The sequence below is a fragment of the Physeter macrocephalus genome, chromosome 18 (assembly GCF_002837175.3).
Source record: "Physeter macrocephalus isolate SW-GA chromosome 18, ASM283717v5, whole genome shotgun sequence".
Taxonomy (NCBI): domain Eukaryota; kingdom Metazoa; phylum Chordata; class Mammalia; order Artiodactyla; family Physeteridae; genus Physeter; species Physeter macrocephalus.
In genome coordinates, this window is record NC_041231.1 from 104,235,064 (window position 1) to 104,260,378 (window position 25,315).

Sequence of the window (25,315 nt, forward strand, 5' to 3'; positions counted from 1 at the left end):
TCCTGTGGCCCCGCCCGTTGCGGAGCACAGGCTCCGGACGCGCAGGCTCAGCGGCCATGGCTCACGGGCCCAGCCGCTCCGCGAGGCATGTGGGATCTTCCCGGACCGGGGCGCGAACCCATGTCCCCTGCATCGGCAGGTGGACTCTCAACCACTGCGCCACCAGGGAAGCCCTCAAATCATTTTTTCTCTAACCTTTGACACCCAAAATGGAAAACAAATATCAATGGATCCATACTGGTATAAATAAATGATTGACTAAATCAATAAATGGAGGAGAATAGATCCATCTCCCATGCAGAGTAATTCCAAGTATTGTAATTTAGGCAGATATTCTGCCCTCTGGGAGGTGGAGCGGAACTTCCCACTCTTGAAGTGTGGGCTGCAGATAGAAATGTCCTCCCGAGGAGCACAGTGTGGGTGGGGAAAGAGAGCCACTTTTCAGTGGAGGGACCCGACAGACATGACTTCAGCCAGGTGGTCAGGGTCAACATCAATGGTGATGTCATATTGACAGAATTTGCCCTGGATAAGATGTGATGGCAATAGCACTTTGTCTCTGTGGTCTTCCTCCCAGCCCTGCAATCCCAGTCTAATCATGAGAGGAACAACCAGTGAGCCTCAGCTGAAGGACATTATACAAAATACCTGACTAGTACTCCTCGAAACTGTCAGTGTCATCAAAAACAAGGAATGTCGGAGAAATAGTCACAACCAAGAGAAGCCTAAAAAGACATGATGACTAAATGTCATGTGATCTCCTAGATGGAATCCTGGGACAGAAAAAAGACATTAGGTGAAAACTGAGGGAACCACAGTAGAGTATGGATTTTAGTTAATAATAATCTATCAACATTGGTTTGTTAATTGTGACAAGTAGATCATATGAATGGAAGATGATGGTAAGAGAAGGAAACTGGGCATGTAGGGGGTGGGTAGGGGAACACTCTGTACTATCTTTGCAATTTTTTTTTAAATCTAAAACTATTCTAAAATAAAATGCTTTATTTAAAAATCCCCCCTGGAGCCTTCCCTGAGAGTTTTGAGTGAAGTGTAGCATCCTGGGTGGGTAGAGGTGGTGTCGGGAGTTCCCTGGGGCATCTCCAGGCAGTTAAGTGGTTGTAAAAGAAAGGGATAGATTGGGAGTTTGGGATTGACATACACACTGCTATATTTAACATAGATAACCAACAAGGAGCTACTGTACAGCACAGGGAACTCAGCTCAATATTCTGTAGTAATGTAAATGGGAAAAGAACTTGAAAAAGAATAGATACATGTATATGTATAACTGAACCACTTTGCTGTACACCAGAAACTAAGATAACATTGTTAATCAACTACACTCCAACATAAAATAAAACTTAAAAAAAAAAAAAACTTAAAAAAAAAGAAAGGGGCTGACAATGAAGGTCGCCTTTGCTTGGGACTTCCCTGGTGGTCCAGTGCTAAAGAATCTGCCTTGCAATGCAGAGGACCCCGGTTCGATCCCTGGTAGGGGAATTAAGATCCCTCAGGCCGCGGGGCAACTAAGCCCGTGCGCTGCAAACACTGAGCTCACGCGCCTCAACTAGAGAGCCTGCATGCCGCAAACTACAGAGCCCACGTGCTCTGGAGCCTGCGATTCACAACTAGAGAGAGAACCTGCACACTACAAATAGAGAGAAGCCCGTGCACCGCAACGAAGAGCCCGCATGCCTCAACGAAGAGCCCGCGTGCTGCAACTAAGACCCGATGCAGCCAAAAATGAATAAAGAAAAAATAAATCTTTTTTTTAAAAAAGATTGCCTTTGCTCAACACTTTTAAGGTTGTAAACCTCCAGAGGGAGGCATGTGCTTCTCCCTGTGTGTACACAGGTGCACTGGGCCCTGTGTGGCTAGTAACAGCTGCTGTGCAGCGGAATGGGCAGTTGCATTGAAGCCTGGGTATTTTCCTGCCTCACAAAGTAGAGGAGAATCTGTGCAGTGCACACACGGGCACACAAACACACACTATCAGTAATGAGTTGGGACAGATGTCCTGCTGCCCTGGAGTCAGAGTTTCTTGAAGATGAGTCCAGAAATCCTGGGATGAGGTGCCCAGAAGGACCAAGACACATCCCTGTGTCTCTAGAGCTTTTCTTTTCAACTGCCTCACCAGAGGGCTTTGCACCCCACGCACATTCACCATCACAGATGCGTGATCACACTAGTTTTGTTTTTTTCTCTACCAGAAAGCGACTTTCCCTCCACGCCCCCTCCAGTCTGCTTTGTTCTTATTTTCACGGCCTCCTGGCATTACCTTAAGATAAACTAAAATCTCTTCAAATTGGATTCCCGAATAATTCCAGAGGGGAGAGTTTCTTTGTGAATTCTATTTGCTTGTGGACTCCGTACAGTGTTTGCAAATTCCACAGTGTTGGGAAGACTCCAGACCTATTTAAATCCCTTTTCCAATTACCCAGCACCATCAAAGATGTCACCGACTTGAAGCGAAAATCCAAAAAGATTCTTTGCTTCAGAGTGTGTGTGAGAAAGTCCAGAATTTTTAAGAAGCACGTTGCTTGCAGCATCCATCAGCTGGACACCAGCATGCAGAGCTTCTGATAATTATCTTGTCCTGTTGGCCACTGAAGCTTGAGGCAGTTGGCCCCTGCCTCTGGCAAGTGGCCAAGCTTCCCAGCACAGGGAAGATGTAGAACAAATTGGGAAAGAACATTTTAGAGCTGTGCCTCTCACATTCAGTTTGGGGGTCTCAGCTGAGCCATCGCTGCAAGGAGGTTGTAAGACTGGTCCCCTCCTCGCCTTCCATTCCTAAGTGTAGGAGGTTTACAGTCTCATTATCCTGTGACCAGGCTGTTTTTCATTTTGGGGGAAGAGCAAGGTAACACATTGCTAAATATTAGGTCTGGGAGTCTTTGCGAGCTGATTTCATAGCCCTGGGCCTTCGGGGGTTCTAACTTGGGAGTGAAAGGCATGTGCTATAGCTGCTCATAGCCCAAGGGCCTTTAGTTGCCAATTGGAGCTGTCACACTTGAAAGGGGATGAAGCCCTAGAACATCTCTCCCTAGGATACCTCACTGTCCCCATTGGCAGAAATGATGATCCTATGGCCTAAAATGAAGTCTTATTAAGAAGGAAGTCCAGCCATAGCATGTGATCATGTGATCAGCAGTGTCCCCCAGGGTGAAGGATGCTCATTAGGGACAGTCTTAGTCCATTCAGGCTGCTATAACAAAAATAACTTAGATGAGGTGGCTTGTAAACAACGACACACTTCTCACAGTTCTGGAGGCTTGTCCAACGTCAAGGTACAAGCATGGCTGAGTTCTAGTGAGACGCTGCTTCCTGGTTCACTGATGGCCGTCTTCTCACCGTGTCCTCACATGGCAGAAGTGGCGAGAAAGGTGTCGGGGGTCTCATTCAGAAAGGCCCCACCCTTATGACCTAATCATCCCCAAAGGCCCCTGTCACCCTGGAGATTATGATTTCGGCATATGAATTTTGGGAGGTCACACATTCAGTCCAGAGCAAGGGCTGTCCATACCCTCCTGAGCCCTACCGTGTAGGCATTTCCCTTCTGAAGCAGTGGCATCGTCAGCTGGTTGGGAGCCCGGGGTGTAACACGGTAACAAGGCTCTCTGCTGAGTCGCCAATGGTGGTGTTTAGGTACCTCTGATCCAGGGACTTGGGTCCTCTTCCTGTTACTTTCTCGTCCATTTCCTGGTTTGGAATTGTCTGCAGAAGGTGTTCCATGATGATGAGCTGGTGCTGCAGAATCCTTCTGAACCAGCTGGAGGAAGCGTCTAGTCCAGGGGCCTCGTTCTTTTGGAGGACACTTTCACAACTCAGGCGTCTCTCCTCCCTCTCACCCTTGCCCTGACACCACGCTGTATCATTTGGCTTCTTGTGTGTCTTCTGTCCACCCACCAAGGATCAGTCCTCATTCCTCTGGGCCCTTACTCTGCCCTGGTCTTCTTTGGCTTGCGACTTACCTGGTCTGACAGAGACTATCTCGGTTTTAAGACTGAAAACCCCGTATCCCAGGAACCCCTTCAATCCCAGGTAAACCAATACAGTTGGTGACTCTGTCTGTAGCTTACTGACCTCCACTCAGGTGGGTGGCCCAAAGCTGCACCCACCCCAGCCTCGGTAGCTGGCTCAATTTCCTAAATAAGATGTGCCAAGAGTCTGATCAACTATGTTCCCCAGCATCCAGGAGTTTCCAAAGCATCTATTTGGTTTTATGGCTGAATCCCTTTTGGTTGAGGGAGGAGGCAGATAAATTAACAGGGGCCCTGACAAGACCCGCAGGTCCCAGTTCCCCGGGCCCTTTATCATTGAGGCTGCATTTCCTTACGTGTCTTCATGTGCTGAGACAATGGGCTGCACTCAGCTCTGCTGGGTGTAAGGCTTCAGAGGAGGCTGCTCCAGACACCTGGCTCAGCTCCCCAGTGACGGGACCAAGAGTTGCCCAAAATGTAGCAGTATTTTATGAAAACTTTATTTATTTATGTTTAAATTGTGTACTTTATATACTGGACTATAGTTAATTTATAATGTGTTAATTTCAGGTGTACAGCTTAAATTGAGTATAATCTATAATCATTTTGAATCACTACGTTGTACACCTGAAAGTAATGTAATATTGGAAATCAACTCCACCTCAATAAAAAATAAATACAATAAAATAAAAATTCAAAACCCAACCAAACAAAACAAAATGTAGTTCAGCCTACCTGGCCTTGCTGCCTGGGCTCTAGGAAACAGAACAACATCACCAAGGGCTCACTGGAGCAGTGCTCACTAGCTGTGTCTTGCTGCCACTGTTCGGTTGAGTCTACAAGTCAAATGAGCACGAGGTTTTCTGAGAAGGCAGGGATCTAGCTTGCGAGACCCAGGAAGGCTTCTGGAGAGCAAGACACTGAACTCTGTTTTGAAGGGTGAGATTTGAAGACGAATGGGAAAGGGCTCCTGGGGTCACGTTCTAAAGGACAGAGCCACACCTTCAGTCCATGGTACAGGTGCACTCACACACCTGGCTGACTTTCGCTTCTACTTATAGCCATTTTGGCTTTGGGGACAGAAGAGCATCTCAAGTGGTCTTTGACCTTGACCCTTCTCCCAATGGTTATATCTCTCCCTAAACCACCCAAGTATTTAGTTGACTGTCCTGGTTAAGCCTTCCAAGAAGAGGAACATCATCAGGGACTCTAGTAAACCTTTTTAGTGATAAAACATCTTTCCAGTCGGTATATTTTTCCCCCTTATTTTCCCTGCATTGTTAGTGATTTTTGCGTCATTGCTTTCATCACGCCAGCTGTTTTTTTCTTTTATTAAACTGTAGAAGGAGTCATCGTGGAGACATATTTCCCCTAGTGTCTGAACCTCATCCTGGGAGTAAGTTGGGAAAGTGTTCCTTCTTTATGTGTGTGCCTGAGGGTGAGTCTGCAGGGGTTGGTGATATTGGTGGAAGGGATGAGAAATTGGGGAGGCAGTTGGGGAATAATGAATGAGATGGCCAAAGGGGTGACTGTGCACTAATTTGCTCCTAGTAAATAAGACAGACTCAGTTGAAGGTGTGGATTAAATTTGCTAGGAGCCTTGCTTCCTTTCTGCCTCTGTTTCCCCCTCTTTCTCCCATCCCATCTCAAGAGTATTTTTCTGCTTGCCTCCCTAGTCAAAGCCTGTGCTCAAAATATTTATTCACGGGCTTCCCTGGTGGCGCAGTGGTTGAGAGTGCGCCTGCCGATGCAGGGGACGCGGGTTCGTGCCCCGGTCCGGGAGGATCCCACGTGCCGCGGAGCGGCTGGGCCCGTGAGCCATGGCCGCTGGGCCTGCGCGTCCGGAGCCTGTGCTCCGCAACTGGAGGGGCCACAACAGTGAGAGGCCCGCGTACCACACACACACACACACACACACACACACACACAAAATATATATATATATATATATATATATTTATTCACACTAAGGTGTGAATAATAGGTGGCAGGTCAAATGAGAATCACTTTAAAATTCTTTTCTCTTTTAATTAGATAATACTCAGGAACATGGTAGCTAAATCGTGGAATATCAATTACAGGATGATTGGTTGCAAAGGATTTTTAAGCCTTTGGGGATCCGCAGAATACAAACTACGGCATATCTGAATCCATCTAGAGATAAGGCCAAATTCGATGGAGACAGATTTAATCAAAAGTGAAAAAAAAAGTGAAAATTAAGGTAAACATTTATACTTGAATATAGTAGCTCAGGAAACTGGAACACTGATGTTCCTGAATTAGATGAATAGACCCTCCGTTTTCTGTTTGCCGCTCAGCTACAATTCTTCAAAATTCAGAATCATTTCCTAAAACTTTAAAGGATTTGGACTCAGCCAGCAGATTATCTATTATGTCTTTCCAATAAATCAATCGGTAATGTTCCTTGACGGTCTGTGCACAAAAAGCACCTCGCCACTTCCTTTGGAGGATACAAAATGAACACACGAATGCCTTCCTTAGCTGTGTTCTGTTAGTCTCAGGACTGGAATTTTTGAAAGGACTTTACTTAATGTCTTAGGGGATTCTTTTAATAATTAGAGGTAATCTATGTAAAGGGCTTAGAATTTAGTACAAAACAAACACTCCACGGGTGGTTGCTATTGTGTTGCTTTATCATTATTCTCGCTGGACCACTCTCTGCCTGCTTGACTTTGAACAAGTTAATAAATTTCCCTGTGCTTCAGTTTCCTCTTCGGGAGAATGAAGATAATATGTGTAGCTCCTATTTTACAAGTCTGTTATGAGTCTTATATAGGATAACATTTGTAGAGTTGCTTTGAAAACTATGAAACACTAAACAAACATAAGGAAGTCTCAGTCATCTGTTAGATTAGTCCCAAATGAGTGGTAGAAATCACGTGCTCCTGTTATGTCTCCTATTACCTGGAACAGGCTTGGGAGAGGCCTTGGGGCATCTCTGCTGGACAGTCTACTGCCAGAGGTAAAAATTTAGTTTTTTGTTTGATGGGGTATATGGAATATTAGAAGGCAAGGTTGAGATTGGTCCATATTCTCATCTCTGCTTGTTCATTCATTCAACCTTAATTTCCTGGTAGATGAGAGAGACAGAGAGACAGAGAGAGACTATTCTCCTGAACTTCTGATTCTTCTGAGACTCAAACCAAGAGAACCTCCTCCTCAATTCCTATTGCAGAGCAACGTGGGAGAAACCATGTACCTAGGAGATGTCTGGGTTACATAAGCTCTGATCTCAGACCCTAGCTGCTGCCTTCGAGGGACTGTGGGGCTGGGCTGCTGGAGACATCACAGGTAATGTGATGCTTGGAAGGGCTAATGGTTTGTTGAGTTCCTGAATCTATGAGAGTGGTTATGGAGTGCTGTATAGAAAGTGTTGCCTAATGAACTTTTGGTTCACTCATAGGCACGTGCTTTTATAATCTATCTAAGGGAATTGAACTCCCTTATTAAAGCAAAATGTAAACTCTCCAGAGTTCTAGTCCTCATAGGGGACTGCCCAAGTAAGACAAGGTATTTGGGCCAAGTTTTCTTTTTCTTTCTTTTCTACCCTAGTTTTCTTAAATTTTATCTACCCCATAGGGTGTAGAGAATTACTGTCTTTAATTACTGTGGCCACCATTGCATTGGCTTCTTTTCTAAAACTCTGTCCGAGGAGTAAACAAAAGTCACTTTTTTTAAGTTCATGCATTCTTTTAATAATATATACGTGTTTTTTTTTTAATTGGAGTATAATTGCTTTACAATGTTGTGTTAGTTTCAGGACTGGAATTTCTGAAAGGACTTTACTTAATGTCTTAGAGGATAAAGAGCGAGGAGACAAGGAAAATGTAAAATAGAGAGCACGGGCTTCTGATGGGCAAAGCCATCATCAGCTCCTACCCATTCTCCTCCAGTGGGAGCAGAGGGGAATATAGTCTTACTCTCAAGGATGGATCAACGTTTTGCCCAAAGCTCCCGGCTTCCCAGGTCCTCACGTCCCCTCAGTTTCCCGTCCCTGAAGGTCATGTCTCAGAGACTTTGTACATTTTGAGTCCAAGCCAAAGTCAATAAAGAGACAGCCTTAGAAGACCCCATACCTAGTTCTTATTTCTGGTCCGAGGTGTGGACCCTTCCCCAGGCGACTGGCAGGTCCATGATGATATTCACAACGAATGAATCATCTCATATTTCTCACACTTCTACACGCAGCCACCGTATCTCCCTCACAGCCTCTTCTATTAAAAAGAAGAAGCAGATTCAGTGACAACCCGTCCGCGCAAGAATGACAATGACCCGTGTGGTGGCCAGAAAAATGCACCAGTCAGATCGGTTGTGGGGGCATAAGTGACCCACAGCCCAGCCACGGCCCTCTGGATCTGTCACGCTCACTTGAGGACATGCTCCCTGTGGGCTGCTCTCTGCCAGACTGAACACTGTCATGCTGCCATGCAGGCCCTCTCCGGTGAGACACAGCTTCCTAGGGTGAATGGACTAGAGGCCTCACCCTCAGCCTGGCTGACCCTGGCCTGGGGCTGTACCACAGTCCAGAACTCCTCCTGCCCCAGTCTCCTTCCTCTCCTCTCTCCTCCCACGTTTGCCAGACCTGCAGCATGGTCTGAAGATGCTGCCTGACTCCTCTGGAGGCCTCGCTCAATAAATCTCTTGGACATCAGATCCTATCCTGGCACTTGCTTCTCAGTGGACACAAATGAACATAACCTGTAACCAAGGAGATGTTTGGTTACAGATCCGAGCTGTATTGACTGGTGCGACCTGTGTGCATTTGGAGGTTCATGTGTTTCATTCCCCTGCACATCGGCCAGCCTCTGGGCTTCCCTGGAAGCTCAGAGCACTGGGTGAGCTGGTGAAGTCGAGTAGAGTGAGATTTGGTTTCTTCTCACTGGGTTTCCCCCCCTCTGTTTTCTAGGGCAGCTGAAATCACAGGAGACATTAGCACATAGCTGCTTCTAGACTGGGAGTTCAGCCCTTCAAGAGTTCAGCCAAGGTGCCCGTCCAGGTTTTATTAGCCAAGCCAGTTGGTTACTGTTTGGTAACCTAAGTGGTCAGGAGCTTCTGACAGTAGCAAAAAAATGAAAAACAACAACAGAAAAACCCACCTTGTTTGGGAAACCTTGAAGAATGTAAGACTGTGGTTATTGGCCCAGGAAAGAATATGCTGCTTGTTTGAGAAAGCAAAATAAAATTCCGTCTGTGTCCACAGCTGTGCTGGACACTCAGTACACAGACGAAGCACAAGCTTAGGGAACCATCAGCGCAGGGGCAGCAAATAATTGCGAAGAGTTCCATGTCCATAAACCTATTCAGAACTTTGCACTCCAAGTTATTTTTAAAAGCCTTTCAATTTGGTGTATGTATTTTTGTTTTATAATTTAGCACAGTGTTAATTTTGTAATTATTTATGAAAAGAAACTTTGTAATATTTTCCATACGCAGGATCCCTATAGGTCTCCATCTAGTCCACGGGCGTGGCCCCCGGACAGCCAGTCCCCGCCCACCCTCATGATCAGGTACCCATCAGCGGTGTGTTGGTAAATGTTTCATAACTGGATCTCTGGGAAAAAGGGTAAAGCCCAGGTTTCTTTGGAATTTCTGTAAATAATATGCTCTACTTGTAATATAAAACATCTATGGTCGTCAGAAGAAAATTATTACGGTACAGGAGTAATGCTTGTCTCCTCCTCAAAATTCCAACCTTGCTCCTCTGCCATGAGGAATCTGTCTCCCTGTCGGCAGGTGGCAACGTCTAAAGCGTTTTGGCCAATCCTGCTTAGAGATTAGCTCCGTGGTTAAGTCATTAGCCCAATAATAAGGTTCTTTTTAGAGCCATGACCAGCTTTAAGGATCGAACGGATGCTATCGTCCTTGCTACAGAAATGTACCAGCACTGAAAAGGATGCCCACAGCTTCCTGGAGCTCATGCATCCTCTCCTCTCCCATTCTAGTTCATTCATAAACCCTCAATTAAGAACCTCTACTTTAAAGTGACTCTTCAGTAACTCTTTTCTCTATACCTAAAAGGTCCCAAATCCAAACCAGTGGAACCCAAGAGAATGTTGTATAGGAAATGCAGTTGCCCTGGACAGTGAAAACATTCTTTACAAGATTTATTCAGACCAAGCATGTCAGATCTCAAGAAGTTTTTCTTTTTTCTAAAGAATCCTAACATTAGACTCTGCAGAGGCACTTTCATGAGCAGAGGAACTCCGACCTCCCCTGGGATTCTGTGGAAATGTCCAAGTAATTAACATGAACCGGGGTAACAGTATTTTGGAGCTGCTTCTTCCACAAGGGTTTCTGCTGATTAATGAGCTGATGTACATAGAAGTGACAGGAGTGGGAAAAGACAGGGAGAGAAATTTGTGTGGGGCTGGGAGATGAGGTCCTTGGGTGAGAAGGGCTAGAAAGTATAAAGTAGTCTCTAAAAAATGCATGTTCTTGAGCAAGAAACCGTTCCATGGCCTCATTTTGTGCTCCCTCCCTAAAGATTCCTAATCCAGGGCCCTCCGATGAGCCTATTCGGTCACTCTCCTTTTCTCTACCCAGTGCCCCTTCCACGTCTTTTCAGTTCTGCTGAAATCCTCCTCAGCCCTGGGCCATGCGGGGCTACCTGCGCCATCCTTTTAATAGAAACAAACTTCCCAATCTATAACTTAGGGCTCAGAAGCAAGAGAATTAATTTTAGAAGCTGCTTCAATTTTCCCTGCTTTCTTTAGCACTGTGGGACAAATCCCATCACCTCTGGGGATTCGTGTTTTTCATTGGTCATTGCTGGTACTTGATTTTACAGAGATTTTAAATTTTTTTGGTTCTGTAATTTGTGGCCAGAGGACTCTGATCTCTTAAATACTTATGAGACATTCCCAAAGTGCCTAACATTCCGGAAGACTGGTCCTTGTTTATTTCATCGAGATTTAGGGTCCTCTATACATGAGGCACAAAGCTTGTTGCCAGGGATAGAGTACTGAGTGAAAACAAACATGGTTCCCGCCTTCAGGATTGTAGTGGAGACACCTATTAATAGGAGAATCACACAAATACGTGTAGAATCACACCTGAGGTACCCAGAGCAAAGGAAAAGTGCTAGGAGCCCTGAGAACTTATAACGTAGGACCTGACCAAGTGAAAACGGACAAAGGATGCTTCCTAAAGAAAGCGATGATGTCGTTCAGACCTGAAAGGAATCAGGGGTACCTGGGGGAGGGGCAGCTAGGCAGAGAAGAGAGTTTGCGCTAAAGGAAACAGCACATTCCAAGTCCCTGGTGATGGAGGGAGAGCATAAAATGTTCAAGGATCCAGGAAAAGGCTAGCTGTGAAAGAATAGGAGTAACAAAATAATGGGAATGATAAACATAAAATCTGGAATTGAGGTTACGGTTGGTGTGCCAGGAACGAGGGAGGGAGATGCAATGTAGGAGGAGACCACTGGGGGCTTCAACTCTAATATAATACTGCTTTTTGTTTAAAGGTGGGCAGTGAGTACATAAGTTCATTGTAACACTATATATATATGTATTGTACATCTAAAATATTTAATATTAGTTTTGTAAAAAGAAAGACCAGCGAACCTGTGAGAAAAGAGAAAAGGAGAGAGGGTGGCAGAGAGAGGAAGCTGAGGGTTAGAAAAGATATCAGAGTATATGTCTTTCAGCTTAACTGAAACAGTATGATGGCTTTTGTCACAGTATAATTTGAAAGGCACGATCCTGAAGTTCTAATTTTTGTAGTCACTACTTTAGGGCGACCGAAACTAATTCTTAGGTAATGGTACCAACAAAGGGCTGTTAACATACAACACTTCCACCATGGATGGGGTTAGGCATTAGCCCACCCAAATATCAAGAACTCTCTCCCTACTGGTTATAAATATATAGGAAAAATTTTTTTAATAGCGAAACTAATGTTTCGCTATTAATTTAAAACCTTAGAAACATCGAGAACTGAAGAATTTTATATTTTATAAAAACCTTATCCTGAGTGGTGTGAACAGTGGTTGCCTTCTTCTTGTTGTCATATGACTTACCCGGTGGAGGCAGCATCCTCCCTAGGCCTGGTGAGATTGTCTTACTCCCTCCTAAGTTTGGGTCAGCTTCCAATATTTTATTCTTTGAGCCTTCAATGTCTTGAAAAATCTCTGAGAGTTCCTTTAATACGATTTTTTTTTTTTTTTTTTTTTTTTTTTGCTGCTGTCATTTCCTCTGGGACGTCTTCACCATTTGCATCATAACCATTTTCCAAATTTTTGTGTGTGAGTTCACCTTCCTTAAGTTCCCCTGGCTGCATGGCTAGAGTCTCTCCACTGGAGGCAGTGTCCACGTTTCCACAGTCAGCTATTTCTTCAGTAACTCCATTTACGTTCATTGTGAATTTCACCCGTCAGTGTTATCACTTTTTGTTTCTTTGCTACACTTTTGCGTTTGGTGGCTTGTTGTCTCTTTTGATTATCCACTTTTGTAAAATGTCATGTAAATTATTTATCACTGGGAGACAAGGAGGCCCCACGACCACACACTTTGCTGTCCGTGCATGAATAGATAACAGATGCAGCATGACCAGTCACACACAACTTCTAGAAGAAGTGACATGATTGGTTTCTTTCAAGATGCACATCTGTTATTTACGTAGTGATCTTTGGACTGAAGAGTAAGTAGCAGAGTTTGTACTTGATGCAATTAGTTACACTGAACACACCACGGTAACTGAAATTCATACGCAGTGGAACTGTGTGAAGTGAGGACTTCTTGTACTTACACATGAGTCAGAAGGAGTCTTTCATTTTGGAGGGAGTGGAGCAGAACAGAGCAAGGCTCTGAGGAAATGAAACACAGGACAATTTAGGTGGGCAGGAGGGAAAAATTTGGAATTTGAGCTTCCCAATAATAAAATGCAACACTGGAAACAGTACCAGGAGCCTGGTTAGAGAAGGTAGCAAGTGGGGACCGGCAGCGGCTGAAGGAAGAAGACTCCCAAGGGAATACCAGAGGATGACCAAGGCTAACTACTCGTAGGCCGGGCAAGTGACCATCGAAGGCTACGTGGAGACTACCTGATTGATTATGTGTTTCTCTCCTTCTATCCTCTCTACATGATGAGTGTTTTATTTTGCAAAAAAAAAAAAAAGTATTACAAGAGGATCAGTATCCTTAAGCAAGCTTGCCTGAGTGCCCACTGCTAGCTGTTTGCACATGTTTTCACGTGACTTTACATGTAAAACCTTCCCACTTTGCAATGCAAGTGTGCCCGACACAGTCCTATACTGCTGCCAAAAGCTTGGGATTTGCTGCAGGAGAGTGACGGAAAATACCCAAATGAGAGTCAGGGAACAGATTTGGAAGACGTTAAACAGAAATGAGACTACAATGAAATACTTTACTCTGCCAATGAAAAGAACTCTAAAATAATTATTCACTTTAAAATGATGGAGAACTTTGGTTTTGTCATCATTCTCTCTTTTTTTTGACATTGCAGATGAGTCAAGATCTCTTAGAAGCTCCTCTGGGTTTGGAAAGAGTTTTGCTTGGAGGTCTCTTGGTCTCTAACTGTTCACAACAAATGATGACACAACGTTTGAGCAACACAGTGAAAACAGTATCCTGAGAAATCAGAATGAATCCCAAACCACCAACCTACATGTATAAAAACAGGGGTTTTGATACAGGTGAAAGATGCTAGGTTTGGGACCATGCTATATATTTCTTGGCAATCACTGTTGCTTAGATAAAAAAATCACCGTAATATTTTAGCATGGGGAAAGTACCCATTGGTCTCAGGGTAGCATCCTCTGTAGGGTAGCTGATAAATTTGGGGTAGCTGATAAATCTGGAGAAATGCCATCTACTTTGGGGTAGGCCCAAAGCATGATTTGTCTTTTTGTTTATTTTGGCTCCCCCAATCTGCAGCCTTAGTGTGTAATGGACTCAAAAAAAATGGGCATTTTTTTTCAGTTGAAATTAAACAGATCCTTCCTAGACAGACTTTAAGGGTAAACTGAACGATTTTCAGAGTTTTTAGGGCTGAGCTTATTTTCATGGGCCTGCTAGCTTTGGGAGTAATTTAAAGATTTTAGGATATTTCTGCTCCTCTGGAATTCTGCTGGACTTGTTTTTATTTTTAAGGACGTTAAAATTCAAATTAAATGAAGTTGAGGCCACCTCATAACAGAATGAAAAATTACTCCTTTCATGTAGGAAGTGTATGTTTCAGTCATCACCTGGAGGTCCTTTCTATTTAGTTCATTTATTATGGTAGTAAAATTGAGTTCTTTTGTTCATGATTTGAGAAGTCTGAAACAGAACAAATCCTTAAGTAAACAGAAAAGGAGAGCTTGAGCATATTATTTGTGGTTTTTGTTGGAGACTTCATAGTGCTTTCAGTTTAGGGTCTGTTTCTGAAAAACAGCTTAAATGCTACTATGGTGAAAGAAATTACAATAACGTATCTTTTACAGAGAAATGTGTAGCTAATCTTTATTCTGCTTAATATTTACCAGAAAAGAGTAGGTTGATATTATTGGTGTTGTTGTTACCATTTTACTGATGAAATAAATACAGAAATTTGGGACCTGAAACATTTTTCAGTTGGGATCTCCTGCTTCCAGTAATGGTAAGACAACTTGAACAAACACTCCTGCTGAAAACAAGTAAAACAGATGAAAGAGAGGAAAAAAAATCTTTAAAACTTTTGCTGTGAGAGCATCCCTGATACAGAGAAAGCAGGTGAAAAAACTAAACTGAGGTTTTAGCAGAATCCCAGGGCAAGGTGAACAAAATTCAAAATCCAGAGCCCATCCAAAGTGAAAAGTCTGATGCATCCCCACCTGTATTTAAAGGTAGGACCCCAAAGACCTTCAGCCTTAGGGTGAGAATGAACCAGATGTAAACCAGCATTCATGTTGACTCATAGCCCATGTTCTCTTCCTCTGTCTAGTCTGGAGAACCTCAAGACTTGAACTTGAATTGAGGTGGGCTTGCACCCCTGCTCCCCACCCTCTGCCATGCGCGCGCGCGCACACCACCCCCCCCCACACACACACAAACAGCTGTAGGAAAGGATAAACATTCTCTCTGCGAGTTTCCCATCCACAGATTCAACGAAATTTCTATCTGCGTTTGGTTGAATCCGCGATGGGAAACCTGCCAATACAGAGGGCCAACTCTATTCATTGTTCTACACCTATATATCTATATCTATCTATCTATCTATCTGTCTATCTATCTATATATATAGGACTTGAGCATCCGTGGTGTCTAATCTGCAGATATGGAGGGATCATGATTAATTGTAAGCAGGAACAACAGAAAACGGAAAGAGTCCACAATGGCTTTAGATATTAGAATTATCAGACAGATCGTAGAATGGCTATGCTTAATATGTTTGAAGAAGTAAAAGAGGAACTTAAAATATATAAGCATCCAAAGGAAACTTTTTTAAATGGCATAGCTGATATAAACAATAGAAAAATTAGAAATTATAGACTTTGGGATAATAAATTTAGACTATAAAACACTGCACCCGAGAACTGAAGAATACATACTCTTTTCAGCCATGCATGGAACATTTACAAAATTTGTTCATATATATTGGACCATAAAACAAGGTCTCGACATACTTTACAACTACAGGGAGTATATTCTAGCACTCATGCTAGAAACCAGTTTTAAAGAAAGCAAGACTAGAAAATCTCTAAATGTTTTGAAATAAATACTTTTCTACATAACCAACTTTTCTTTAACCAAATTAAAGAAGAAATCCTAATGGGGATTTGAAAATATTTTAAACTAAATAATTATGAAACTACATGCTTATACTCATGGGATGCAGTTAACGCATGATTAGAGGAAAACTTATATCCTCAAGATGAAAATATAAGATAAAAGAAAGCCATAAGGAATGAGTTGGGCATCAGTCTAGGAAACTAGAAGAAGAACAATAATAAATTCAAACTAAATGCATCACCCCTGCTAAATCCCTGACCCAGGCCACCACCATTCCTGGATTACTGCAATAATTTACAATCAGCCTCCCATCGACGAATTTTCCACAAAGAAGTCATTATTTTACTCTAAAAACATAAAGCTTCATGCAATATCCTTACTTATAAACCTTTTGGGGGGTTGCTATTTAAAAATTTATTAACATACTTTCTTTTTTCTTTTATTACTAAGGAAATGGCTTTGCCTTGATTTGCTCAGTGAGGAGATATTAGGATTTCTCTAGTAACAGAAGGAACCACTGGGGCTGAAGTAGTGAGACAAAGAAGGGAAGGGAGCCAGTATGGGGTACATGAGTGAGCATGAACAACTCGGCCCCGCTCGAGGGTCTCTGGGAAATTCTGTGTAATCTGCTTCAGACTTGGCCTACCTGAGGGTGAGGGGGGGTTGTTATTTTTCCACTAACTCTCAACTGACATTAGTCGAGGTCTCCTTTTGAGGAAATTAACTTCCTGGCACTCCAGGCCAGTCCTGCACATAAATCAAACATGCTTCTGTGATTAGGGACGGCCCCCAGGAAGAGAGTCACGGGAGCTTACAGCACAAGGCCACCTCTGTATACGGGAGTGGTGAGTGCCGAGAGGATTCCTCGGGTGAAGCATCAACACTTGCACTGCTGTGATCAACTTCTATCCCATCTTAAGGGAAGAGTAATGGGACAAGGCACAGTCTCTGCTGCTGCAGCTTATCCTAAAGGCATAATAGATATGTCCTCTACTACCCACTCTAGATTCTCCTTAACCTTGTTCAACACGTCTGCTAGCTTAGTTTGCATGAGTAATCCATAACCCAGACGTTTACCCCTGAGAGATCTGAGTCACTGGTTACTGCACTGTGGTTGCTGTGGCTCCCCATCCGTGGTTAGCACTGGGCGCAGAAGCACAAAAAGCCATGCCTGCGTTGTTGATACGCTCCTCCGACCCCCTTTATCTAGCAGCAGTCAGAGATCCTGATGATAATCAAGGTTGGTTTCGTCCACCAGTGTAATGATTCCTTTCTTTGCCTGCACATGCATTGACAGTAGGAGCCCCAAATGACCAGGTGACAACCATAACTTTGTATTTAAAGGGTTTAATGGAGCACCTATGGTTAAGTCTGGGTTCCCTTCCCTGGAAATCAGAACTTATAATCAAGGAGAATCTAAAATTATAGGGTTAGGAAACACAGATTTCCCCAAGTCAGTCACTGAAAGTGATTATGGAAGAAGCCCCTCCTTCCTAACCCTTGGTCCCTGGACTCATTAGTCTAGTTCTCACAGATAGTGTATCCTATCATGGCCATGTAATGGTTCAAAGAATATGCCGTATCCCAAATGACATGCTCCATGCTAATTCTGTGGAGTGTCTCTGCTGAGCCAAGCTCCTGCCTCTGCTGTGCCTTTAAGAGGCCATCCAACATTCTATCAGCCTGGTAGTTTCTGGGTGATGCGACATAGGGTAGAAACGTTGGATCCTACGGTGATGGGCCCATCGTCACACCTGCTTTGCTGCCTTTGTGTGCCTGAGTGACTGGGCTGCTGGCATTGACCCAAAGACTCATACATATTGTGCTCATTTCCACAGGTCCTCCGAATATGTTCTCCCCCAGACCTCCCTGTCTCTGATCTTTCTAACTTGTGCACCTAGACTGCTGACCTAGCCAAGCCATTAACCAATGTCCAAGGAGCCAGGTATAGCCTTACCTAGGTACAGCTTCTCTTTCCATACAAATGTGATGCCAGGTGTACCGCATGCGGCTGTGTCCACAGGGACAATTTCTCCTCTTCACTCTGTATCAGGGAGAGGAGAACCATGGTGCCTTCATAGGGTTCTCCTCTCCCTGAGTAGCGCTGTGGTTGGTGAGTAATATACTCTTCAGCTCACATAGCTGTGAACTGAGGGAAAGGCATTCGTGCAGTGGAAAGATGTAGCAGTGGTGTCTGGATTTCCTGTTCGTGGAACCTACCTGTGCTTTCCAGACCTGCTTGGGCCCAATTCCACATGTATGGTTTTCACTGAACGATGGTTTGCTGCCGAGCCTGACCAGTCCTATAATTTACTGGCTGTGATGAATCCCCATTCCGGATGGGCAGCTCTAGTCACATAACCCCTTGATGTTCCACAGTCAGACACTCAGTCTCCATGATGGCCCAACAGCAGGCCAGGAGCTGCTTTTTGAATAGTGAATAGTTCTCTGATGCCAATTGCATTCCGTTATTCCAGAACCCTTGGGTTCTTCACTGTGTCTCCAACACCGAGGTTTACCTGAGATTCCACCCAATGTCCTTTTCTACTGTAGTTATTTCTAGCACCATTAGATCTGCTGGATCTTATGACCCAAGGGGTTGAGTTGCTCATAGCGCAGCTTGAACCTGCTACAGAGCTATTTCTTGCTCTGGACCCACTTGCAGCTGTCTTACCCAATAATGGGTTAGAGCCGGATTTCCCAGTGTAATATATGATATTTCCAAATTTCAAAGATGCCTACCCAACATTGTGTCTCTTTCTTGGTGGTAGGAAGGGCAAAGTGTAATAGGTCATCCTTTATCTTGAGGTGGAGTCCTGGCATGCTCCAGACATCACAGCTCCTAGAAACTTTACTAAATCTCTGCAGGGTTTTTCTCCTGCCTTCTGGTGTGCACATGTCTTACCAGAGGATAAGGAATACTTGCCATTTCCAGCTTGCCAAGTTGATTAATATGATCTTATCAAGGTAGTGGACCAGCATGATTTTTCGTGCAGTGTCCAGATGATCAAAGTCCTTTTAGACTAAATGTAACAAAGATCAGACAGGTAAAGATAGTAAATGTGTAGAGTTATCTGTCCCACGTTATTGTGAACTGGCTTTGATCCTTTTCTTGATAGACAGAGAAAAGAACGCATTTGTCAAATCAGTATCCACATATAAAATGCAAGAGGCTGTGTTGATCTAGCTCTACATCTAGTAGAACTATCACATCCAGCGCAACTGTAATTGAGGCTATATCACCTGATTAAGTCTGTGATAGCACCCGTCTGCTACCATGATCCATCTGGTTTTTGCAAGGGTCATGTAGCTGAATTAAATAGGGATAAAATGGGACCCCACTTTGGCATGCTTTAAATCTTTGAGGGTGACACTAAATCTCAGACATTCTCCTTGGGATGCAGTGTCACTTCTGATTTATTATCTTAGTTGATGAAAGGGGAACATTTTCAGGGATTCCCACTCTGCCTTGCCTACTCATGGCTCTTACGCTGCAGGTTAGGAAACCAATATGAAGGTTCTGCCAGACGCTATGTATATCCATCTTTATTATGCAATCAGGGGCCAAGGAAATGACCTCAGGTGGGTCCACAGATCAACTGGACTCACCGTAAGATGAACTTTGGCCAGGACCCCATTTATCTCTTGACACCCATGAATCCCAACTTTAACAAGGTGCCCTGGTCGTGTCTGTAGTTTCATGGCAGCCATGTCAGCTCAGACCCTCTCCAGCAGCTGTCAGAAGATCTGGGCACTTCTCTTTCCCCAACTTATATTTGTTCTGCTAAGCAGCCTTTGGGGAAGGATTAGAACAACAGTTACTGATCCTTGCTGTTATGTTGCAAGGTCTTTCCTCAGGGAGACCTCCCTTCAGTCCGTGGGCCCCGGTCTAGCACCCTCCGTATGTACTCCCAGGTTCATAGTCTTCTGGTTTCTGCTGTTACATATTTGCCAGAACCTACAGTTCCTGTGGTGAATAATATGTTTCTTCCCGGAAAATGGTCAATACTTCCCACTTGTGCCTTACAGAAATGACCCTGGTTATTGGTCTAGAAGCAATTAGGGGAGGTGGGACCAGATCTTGAGAAGGATAAATGTCATCTTGCAAGACTTTCACCTCAAGTGAGGCGTTTGTATGGTCTCCAGATAATGAGACTGCTCTCTTCTAACAAGGGGGAAGTAGACCCGTGCGCTTATTCAAGTTAATCTGAGAGATTTAAGGTTCTCAAGTGTATCTACCCAAAGTTCCCCCTCCCAATGTCCCACTCCTTCTGGAACAGAACCCTGACTTTTGTGTAGGTGGCTTCTATCTCCACCACAGTTACAGTCAAATATTGTGCCTGATTATTCAACACAGTCTGTCTCAGGCTACAGGAGATGAGCATCCCTTCAAACATTGCCATATAGACGTCTGGCTTTCATACCAGACCTTGGAGTTGATAGCTGTCAGTTTTTCCTTTCAGAGCTTCTGTGATCTTTAACAACAGGCAAGCAATTCCGCAATCCTCATTACCATTTGCCTACATAAAGATCAAGTGCTAGAGTTGGTGCAGAAGCCAGTGTATTTCTTTTCACCTCTACCGCATCCCAGTGCAACAAAGGTGAGGGTTTTAGTACTTGGGAAGCTGCATGCCAGGGGTTATCACCTCCACATTTACCACCGGAAGTGGGGTACTTGCAGTCCTCTGGTTAGTAAGTGAGCCAATTCCAGAATCTCACCCTGAGGACCTTCTTCCTAAGACCACTTCTGATACCAGCTGTTTTCGACAGGTGTAACAGCTAGCTTTCGCTGCATTATAAATCACCCCAAAACTCAGTGGCTTAAAAAACTAACATTTCCTTAGCGTATGATTATGTAGGATGGCAGTTCAGGCTGGGCATAGCTGGGTGGTTCTTATGCTTGAGGGCTGGGCTGTTTTATGCGTCCGTGGCTAATTGCAGATTGCTTTGCTGATCTTGGCTAAGCTGTCTCACATATGGGAGCTTAAACGACTTGCTCTGGCTCACATGTGAACTCATTATCCTGCAGGCTAGCCTGGGCTTTTTAACATAGCAGAGGTGGGACCCCAAGAGAGCAGGCAGAAGCACGAGATGATCAATCAGGCCTGTGCTTGGAACTGGCACCGTGTCACTTCTGTTGCATGCCATTGGGTAAAGCAGCTCGCCAGGTCAGCCCACTTTCAAGGAGTGAGGAAATGGTCTTCATGTTTTATTTTTTGGTTTTTTTTTTGGCGGTACGCGGGTCTCTCACTATTGTGGCCTCTCCCGTTGCGGAGCACAGGCTCCGGATGCGCAGGCGCAGCGGCCATGGCTCACGGGCCCAGCCGCTCCGCGGCATGTGGGATCTTCCCGGACCGGGGCACGAACCCTGTCCCCTGCATCGGCAGGCGGACTCTCAACCACCGCGCCACCAGGGAAGCCCGGTCTTCATGTTTTGATGGGAGAAGCTGCAGAGTCACATTGTAAAGGAGATACGATGAGGGCTAAATTGAAGCTATTTTTGCCACCAATCTACCAGAGTTGCATCTCCCCACCCCATTCCCAGAAGCAGATCTTGGGACAAGGAATGAACTGTAAGCAGCTAATTTGAGAGGTGATTCTAAGGGGCACCAGGAAAGGATTAGGGGAGTGAGACAGGGGAGGCAGAAAAGTCTCTGCAGGGCATACTCACAAGAAGGTTCTCACTTTGGGAAACTGAGCTCAATCCCACTGGAGGCTTCTGGGAAGCTGTACAGACCTGGTCAGAGTCACCCCATTGGAGGCATTTGTACACTTGCCCCATCTGTCCCTGGCTGATGGCTGCTCCTGGAAGCATTGACACCCCGGGACTTCTAGCTTCCTCCAGGTGGCCAGGTGGTTACAGGAGAGAGCTCTGTGTGTAAGGGAATGGACAGTGCCAGGCACCGATGGGGAAGTGAGACGGGGGAAGTGACCATAGGATTGGGCCGTCTGATGGTCAGCGGGGATATTGATAAGAGCAGTTTCAGCAGATTTGAAGCGGATCCAGTAGAGAAGGGGAGGAGATGGGGAGGTAACTCCCACAGGGAAGGACAGCAGGGCAATGAAATGGGGTAGAAGCTGGAGGGAGTGATAAGGCTGAGAAAGGGGTTTTTTTCTTGGGAGATATATTGCAGGCCAATGGTATGCAGATGGGAATGATTCAGTACAGATGCTACATGAGCGAGAATGAACAACTGTGAGAGTGTTTTCATTGGGGACGGGGGCAGCTTTGGGTAGGGCACACAGAAGTTCTTCATGTCATTCAAGCATTACCTCCTTAAAGAGGCCTCCCCCGATATGCAGTGTCAGATAGCTCCCCTTCACATTACCCTGTCCTGGGTTGTGTTCATTTATTTGCTTTTTATTTATTGGCTCACTATAAGCTGCACAAGAGCGAGAATACGGTCTACCTTCCTGAAATGCTTAAGCACATTCCCAGTGCTTAGAACTAGTCCAGACACAGAGGAGGGAATAAATATTTGTTGAATGAGTGAATGAATGAAAAGAGCTTCATAATGTCTTTTCCAGGGGATAGGAAAGGTCTTCTGTAGCAGGTTCAATTCTATGAGCCTTGGTCCCTGCCTAAGTTAGGAGGGCCACCCTGTACGCCTGACTGATGGTGAATCAGATTTATACGCACCCTGCAGGGTCAACGGCTTCTTGTAAGCAGGAAATTTAACTTTTCAAGTTGGGATCTTGGCAAAAGCAATTTCAGCGGGGTGGTGGTGCCAGAAGCCTGTCTGAAGTGGGAGAAAGAAAATGACCAGAGGGATTTTGCCACATACTACAGCAGGTCACTCCATTAACCCCATCCAGTATTGCCTTCCGTCTCTAATTGCACCTGTTTCTTTTTCCAATTCCTGACTCTCCCCACCGTGAGCTCAACAAACAGTTCAAACTCTGACATAATCGAAAATGAATTCAGTAATCTGGTCGATCAATCAATCGATTGCCTCTGGTTCTTTTTCCTGGTTACCATGTTTATTAGATTTCCTCAGCAGCAGTTGGAGTGCCTGTCTCTTGAGGGTAGTGGTACAAAAGGGAGAAGCAGCCTTTCCTCCAGCTAGCTTGCCTGTGAACTCTCTGTGGGCGTGTGATGTTACAAAAATAAACGGGGAAGAGCAGCAATGTCAGTTACTTGGGACTGCAACAGAGTGAAATGTGAAGTTTGCTTTTGCAGCTGTTCTTTGCAAAAATGGCTCCCATTGAATAATGAGAGTTTTTGCTTTCTACACTTTTGTTTTTTTCAATCCGTATTGGTTTCCAAATGACAAGGTCAATTGTGTTGGCTTGGGTGAACTTGGCTGCCATGTTGGCCAGTCCGTATTGGCGTGAGAGCAGGAGCCCCATCCTTCTTCTACTGAATGCCTGGTCAGTTAATTATAGGGGCTAAAATGAAAAGAATGTTGGAATGATTGACAGTTAGTTCTAGACATTGTTATGATTTTCAGGTCCAGGATTTTCTAATTTAATTCATGTTTGAAATGGTTCACTGGTGGTTCCTTGGAATTTAGCTTCTGATTCTGGTGTAGTAACCAGTATTTGCTATCAGTTCAAGACTCAGCAAAGTGTGGCTTTTTAATCTGATTCAGGGTTCATAGTTCAAATCTAAATATTGGTATTGAAATTGGTTTGCTTCATTATGTGATAGCTAAAAAGCTTGGCATAGTGATAATTGCATCCTGGAAATTAGTGCTGTTAATTCTTGACTGTCTAGATGTGTATTATAAATGTGATGTAATCTTCCCTTTTCAGATTCTGGGCATAAACTGTATTAGGAAAACAAAGTTCACATACTTTGAGTTCCTGAATATGCATAAAGTCTTTTTGCCCAATGTACATATTTTGGGACATTTATTATGGCTCACAAGTAGTTTCAACACTGCTTGACCTCATCAAAGCATAAAGGTGGTAGCTTGGTACAGGCAGAGAGCACAACCTTGGATTCAAGTCCCAGACCCCACACTGACCAGCTGTGTGCTCTTGGACAAGTAATTGTCCACTCTGAGCAAGTTTCAGTTTGCTCATCATTACATGGGGGATAATCCAGTTATATACCCTTTATACTTTTCAGGATTATTATGAAGTGAGGGCAGGAACTGTTTCTATTCAACTTGTAGCCACATCATGTAGTTGTTTAATAAAAATATATTGAGTATTAAATGAACAAGAAGATACCTTGCAATTAGTAAAACAATATACACATAAATGGAATTGCATAAAATTTTTCAGTGTCTAAGTCCTTCTTTTTCCTCTTCCTCATCCTCCTTCTTCATGTTATAATAGAGAACAAAAGAGTGTTTTTCCAGAAAAGCCTGAGGGTTTCTTCCCTGATGTCTAGCGCTAGTGCAACTCATGGTTAATACGACTCACTCAGCTGGCTTTTTTTTTTTTTTTTTGCGGTACGCGGGCCTCTCACTGTCGTGGCCCCTCCCGTTGCGGAGCACAGGCTCCGGACGCGCAGGCGCAGCGGCCGTGGCTCACGGGCCCAGCCGCTCCGCGGCACGTGGGATCTTTCCCGGACCGGGGCACAAACCCGTGTCCCCTGCATCGGCAGGCGGACTCTCAACCACTACGCCACCAGGGAAGCCCTCAGCTGGCTTTCTCAGTTGTTTATTCATTCACTCTTTCATTAACTCACCATACGTTCCTGAGCGCCTCCAGGGTATAGAGTTGGCTCTACAGCTGAGTTGAGAGACCAAGATGCGGCCACATCTATGAATAGGTTTATTCTGGAGACAGACCGGTGAATAACTCAGCTTTGGTAATGCAGCTGCCGAATCTCAAGACAAAGTGAAATAGGCATTCCTTTCCCTGACCCACACGTCCTGCAGTGAGTAGTAGGAAGTCAGGAAAAGGGAGTAAATTCTCCTGTTTCCATGGAAACCAACCTGATCAGAAAAGCAAGAGATATGCATAGCAACTACCTAGATGGTGGAATATGGTTCTCCTGCAGGGTACATGTTGCTATGGAGGTCAAGGGGCACCAGTCAGGTGGCTGGACACCAGGGAGAGGAAAAGAATAAACGTTTGGAATCGTTTTGTTCTTGAGACACTGAGATGTGATTGAATATTTGTAGAAACACTTGGTTTGATGAGGGGTAAAGAATTTTGATATTTTTTGCAACTATCTCCATCCACAAACAGACACAAATCCATAACTCTGTCAGAGGAACTGAAATTCTTGTGGAGCACGCTGTCTTTAAGATCTTTAGACAGAGTGAAGTTAGTCAGAAGGAGAAAAACAAATACCGTCTGCTAACGCATATATAGAGAATTTTAAAAAGTGGTACTGATGCACCTAGTAGCAGGGCAGGAGTAAAGACACAGACATAGAGAACAGACTTCAGGGCGTGGCGGGTGGGGAAGGGTAAGCTGGGACGAACTGAGAGAGTAGCACTGACATATATACACTACCAAATGTAACATAGATAGCTAGTGGGAAGCAGCCGCATGGCACAGGGAGATCAGCTCGGTGCTCTGTGACCACTTAGAGGGGTGGGATAGGGAGGGAGGGAGGGAGGGAGACGCAAGAGGGAGGGGATATGGGGATATACATAGGCATGCAGCTGATTCACTTTGTTGTACAGCAGAAATTAA